Raw genomic sequence first — 5,951 nt, 5'->3', positions numbered from 1 at the left:
GAGAGAGATAGAGAGAGAGAGAGGGAGAGGAGAGAGAAAAAGAAAGCGAGAAAGCCCCCCTTGGGGGCCTTGTCATGCCACCGTCTCTTCTATTCTGCTGTTTTCCCCTTTTGGGAGTTTGGACACACATGCACACATGCCTGGCATATTTTTTAAGCTGGATGTAGGACTCGAATTTGTGCAGTCAGCCATATGGGATCTAGCCCTTTTAACCACCATGCCACCAGCTGTCTGAGGATTCACCTCTGTGTCTTTTCTAAAGCATCTCCCTAATGACAGTATAATTTAAACTCTGTGCAAAACATGGACGATGCAGACCCAAGCAGGATGAGCTCCTAGCTGACAGGAGACTCAGGCAGATTGGGTCCCAGATTCTACTACAGAGCTTAAGGTGGCGGCGACAGCTTCTCCAAAAGCCCAGTGATATGCTGTTGGGACTAGTCGGGGCTCCAGCAGGACCACGGACCTGCCAAGAGCTGGCCATGCAGCAGCAGGCCGGATTGTAGCGTGGCGTGGTTTTACGTGAGCAACATCTGTTAGGCTGCCTCGTGGCCAGCTTTGCTGAAGTGGGCTTTTAGTAAGTATTTGTTGCCAGTGAACGAAACCAGTCTCTTGGAGGTGACCAGGGACCTTTCAGGAGTAATTCTTTACTCTGCTCTTTCAGTTATTCGGTACTTGCCCAACTCCTGTTCTCAATACTTTTATTATTATTGTTATTATTATTATTTTATGCTCTGTGGTCCCTCATTACCAGTTTTTGGTGTGATACTTATTTTGGACTTTGATTTTGTTATTTACCAGCTATTCTGTTTTCTCCTAAAAACTTACAAGGATTTTTTTTTTTTTTTTTCACATATGCCCAGTATGAGTTTGAAGCCACCGGGTCCAGGACTCGAACCATGGTTGGCCACATGGGAGTCCAGCGATGCAACCGCTATGCCATCTCTTGGTCCCACCATGTGTCTCTCAAGCCACTGGGGCTGGGACTCAAACTCTGCGGTAGGCCAGGTGGGAACTGGGTCCCTTAATCACTAGGCCACACACTGGTCCTCCTTATTCTTATCTTATTTCACTTCTGTATCCTAGCCCTCTGATAACTCACTGTCTTCTACGTTATGTCCATGGACCAGCAGCACCCTCACCCCCTAGGATTTAGAAAGGCAGGAAGTCGGTGTGCTAGAGCCAGCTTGTACTGCCTCCCGCTGATTGTGACATCTCTTCTCAGTTCTTTGTTCGGTGACCTTAGGTTTACAGCTTGAAATGACAGCACTGCAAAGCAGCATGCCACCGCCTGGACCTTTACCCTAGACCTGTTGAATCAGATTCTGTATTTTGACAGGTCGCCGAGTGATTCATTTGCACATTAAATTTTGAGATGCATGTGGATAGAATTCCCATGTTCTGTTCTGCTGTGTGCGCGTGCCCTCAGTCCTCAAACAGCAATAGTGGAGTCCCTGCCACCCTGCCCAGGTGATATCGCTCCTTTTGTATTTTATTTGTGTTTGGAACAAAGTTTTTAAACCCTCTCTTGTCTTTGTTTGAATTTTCCAGAGTGTGCATGCGCCCACTGGAGGGAGGGAGGGAGGGAGAGAGAGAGAGAGAGAGAGAGAGAGAGAGAGAGAGAGAGAGAGGAGAGAGAGAGAGAGAGGGAGAGGAGAGAGAAAAAGAAAGCGAGAAAGCCCCCCTTGGGGGCCTTGTCATGCCACCGTCTCTTCTATTCTGCTGTTTTCCCCTTTTGGGAGTTTGGACACACATGCACACATGCCTGGCATATTTTTTAAGCTGGATGTAGGACTCGAATTTGTGCAGTCAGCCATATGGGATCTAGCCCTTTTAACCACCATGCCACCAGCTGTCTGAGGATTCACCTCTGTGTCTTTTCTAAAGCATCTCCCTAATGACAGTATAATTTAAACTCTGTGCAAAACATGGACGATGCAGACCCAAGCAGGATGAGCTCCTAGCTGACAGGAGACTCAGGCAGATTGGGTCCCAGATTCTACTACAGAGCTTAAGGTGGCGGCGACAGCTTCTCCAAAAGCCCAGTGATATGCTGTTGGGACTAGTCGGGGCTCCAGCAGGACCACGGACCTGCCAAGAGCTGGCCATGCAGCAGCAGGCCGGATTGTAGCGTGGCGTGGTTTTACGTGAGCAACATCTGTTAGGCTGCCTCGTGGCCAGCTTTGCTGAAGTGGGCTTTTAGTAAGTATTTGTTGCCAGTGAACGAAACCAGTCTCTTGGAGGTGACCAGGGACCTTTCAGGAGTAATTCTTTACTCTGCTCTTTCAGTTATTCGGTACTTGCCCAACTCCTGTTCTCAATACTTTTATTATTATTGTTATTATTATTATTTTATGCTCTGTGGTCCCTCATTACCAGTTTTTGGTGTGATACTTATTTTGGACTTTGATTTTGTTATTTACCAGCTATTCTGTTTTCTCCTAAAAACTTACAAGGATTTTTTTTTTTTTTTTTTTTTTTTAGTTTTGATGTGAAGCGCATACTTGCTAGAGAGAGAAAGGGAAAGGGAGAAATCACCTCCCAGGAGGATGGCCAATCCCTTCTCCTCTATTCTCCTTTCAGGATTTTAGGCATGCGTGTGCACGCTCTGGCATGTTCGTGCTGCTGGGTCCCGGACTTGAACCACATGGTCGACCCTGTGGGATCCAGCCTCCTTAACCACCCTGCCATTGCCTGACCCAAATGAGCTATTTTAAAGTACACAAATCAGTGTCACTTACTACTGTGTTTATAATATTTTATCATCATCACCTCTGTCTAGTCCCAAAACATTGTTGTCACCCAAACGAAGACCTCAGATCCATTAAGCAGTCACTCCCAACCCCTACTCTCAGCCCCTGGCAATACCAGTCGCTTTCTTTCTCTAGACTTAACCTACTATGGATCTTTTGTACAATACGAATGCTAGATTACCTTTCATGGATCTTTCATGTAGTGTCTTTGAGGCTATTCTAAGTTGCAGCGTATGTCAGTACACCTTTATATTTTTTTAAAGAATTATTTGACTTTATTCATTTGTTTGTTTATTTATCTAAATTTGGCCAGAGAGGGACAGAATGAGAGAGAGAGGGAAAGTGAGAAATGAGAAAGCAGGAACCAGCAGTTAGCGTAATGGCTATGTCGCTGGATTCCCACGTAGTCGACCGCGGTTCATGTCCCGGACCCGGTGGCTTAAAACTCAACGCCGGGCGCGTGTGTGTGCGTGCCCAAGATCCCGAGAAGAGAATGGAGGAGAAGGGATTGCGGCGTGACCATCCCCCCTGGGGGGTGATTTCTCGCTTTCTGTCTCTATGTCTCTCTGTCTGTCTGGCGAGCGCACGCGCCCTACAGTGAAAATTTCTCCAAAAAAAAAAAAAAGAGAAATGAGAAAGCAAGCTGCCAGGTCCAGGACTCGAACTGCAGTCAACTATGTGGGAGTCCAGCGTCCTTAACCACCACACCTCTTGCCAGCCCCAGTACATCATTTTAATGACCGGTAATTTCCCCCTACATGTATGCCCCATACTTTGTTTTTCCGTTCTTCCATTGATGGAGATTTTAGTTATTCCCACCTTTTGTCTTTTATAAATAGTTCTATGAACATACACATACAAATGTTTTTGTACCTGTTTGCAATTCTTTTGGTATATACCTAGAAATAGAATTGTAGGTTTTATGATAATTTATATTATACTTTTTGAGGAATGGCCAAACTGTTTTCCATGGCAGCTGCCCCATTTTACCTTCCCTCTAGCAATGTACAAGAATTCTAGTTTCTCTACATCTTCCCTGAACACTTGTTATTTCCATTATTGCTTTGTTAATAATAGCCATACTTGGGACCAGCAGATGGTATAATGGTTATGTCACTGGACTCCTATGTAGTCCACCACAGTTTGAGTCCTAGACCCTGTGACTTAGAATTCATGCTGGGCACATGTGTGTGCACCTAAGATCCCAAGAGGAGAATGAAGAAGGGATTGCAGTATGGCCACCTCCCCCCAAGCGGGGATGATTTCTCACTTTTTGTCTTTCCGTCTCTCCAGCAATTACTTGCACCCTATAGCAAAATCTCTTTCCAAAAAAAATGTGTAAATATGTGCGTGTGTGTGTGTACATATATATATCTATACACACACATGCACACACACACACACACACACACACATAGCCATCCTTGGGACCAGCAGATGGTGTAATGGTTATGTTGCTGGGCTCCCATGTAGTTGACCATATTTTGAGTCCTGGACCCAGCAACTTAAAACTCACGCTGGGCGCATGTGCACACATGCCCAAAATCCCAAGAAGAGAATGAAAGAGAAGGGATTGTGGCTTGGTTGTTCCCCCTGGGCGATGATTTTTCACTATCTCTCTATTTCTGTTTGTCTCTCCAGTGAGTGCACACATCCTATAGCAAGAAAAACTTTTAAAAATTAAAAAAAGTAGCCATTCTGTGAATAATGAGTAAGAAGTATCTTGTGCTTTTGTCATATTTCATAAGTTTGTTGACTATTCATATATCATCTTTGGAGAAATGTCCGTTTAAGTTATTTACCCATTTTTGAATTGGATTGTTTGTCTTTTTGGTTTGTTGTACTGTAGGAGTTCTTTATATAATTTAGATGCTTATACCCTTATGCAGTATATGATTTGAAAATATTTTCTCCATCCTGTAGGTTGTCACATCACTTTCTTGAACATGCCCTTTGATGTACAAAACTATTCATTTTCAATGAAATCCAGTGTAATTTTTTAAAAGTTTCTTTCTTTTTATCTTTCTTTCATTAGTAAGAAACAAAAGAGAGAGATAGCACCCCTAAGAGGGATCTTGATGCCATGATCCATTGAGAACCTCAGCAGGAACACTCCTATGCCAGGTATACTCAGAGCAGTTTTGGCTCTCAGAGCTTTAGGCTCAGACTGGAACTTAACATGATTGACCCTTCTGATTCTCAGGCCTTTAGGCATGGATTGGAACTTTTATCATGTTGGGCCTAGAACTCCTCTATTGGTCTCCCGTGTTTCCAGCTTGCTAACTGCAGATCTGGGACCTCTTAGCTTCCATAATCATGTGAGCTGACTCCTTATAATAAATCTCGCTTGCTTGCTCTCTCCCTTCCTTCACACCCTCCACTGATTCTGTTTCTCTAGGGGACCCCAACTGATAGTGTTCTTCTACATGAGTCTGTCTGGATATCTTTCCATTTACTTAGGTCTTTAACTTCTTTCAGCAGTGTTTTGTAGTTTTCAGTGTATGTCTTTCACCTCCTTTGTTAAAGTTATTCCTAGGTATTTTTATTCTCTTGGGTGCTACTGCAAATGGAATTGTCTCCTTAATTTTTTCTTTTTTTTTTTTTTTGAAGATTTATTTATTTATTCATTAATTTATTCCTTTATTTTAACTTGACCAGAGAGAGACACAGAGAGAAAGAGAGGAAAGTGAGAAAGCAAGCCACCAGGTCCAGGACTTGAACCATGGTCAGCCATGTGGGAGTGTCCAGCACCTTAACCACCATGCCACCTGCTGGTCCCCCTTAATTTTCTTTTGAGATTCTACATTGAGGATGTATAGAAACATGACTGATTTTTGCATGTTGATCTTTTTTTTTTTTTTTTTTTTGAGAGGTTTTTGCTATAGGGCGTGTGGGCTCGCCAGACAGACAGAGAGAGACAGAGAGATAGACAGCGAGAAATCACTCCCCAGGGGGGATGGTCACGCTGCAATCCCTTCTCCTCCATTCTCCTCTCGGGATCTTGGGCATGCATGCACACGCGCCCGGCGTGAGTTTAAGCCACCGGGTCAGGGACACCAACCGCAGTCGACTACGTGGGAGTCCAGCGACATAGCTATTACGCTAACTGCTGGTCCCGCATGTTGATCTTAAACGCTGCTACTTGGCTGAATTTGTTTACTAGTTCTAATAACTGTGTAGTCTTGGTATTTTTATATA

This window comes from Tupaia chinensis, unplaced genomic scaffold, assembly GCF_000334495.1.
Source record: "Tupaia chinensis unplaced genomic scaffold, TupChi_1.0 Scaffold000311_2, whole genome shotgun sequence".
In the NCBI taxonomy this organism is placed as follows: domain Eukaryota; kingdom Metazoa; phylum Chordata; class Mammalia; order Scandentia; family Tupaiidae; genus Tupaia; species Tupaia belangeri.
This window is presented reverse-complemented; position numbering follows the sequence as displayed.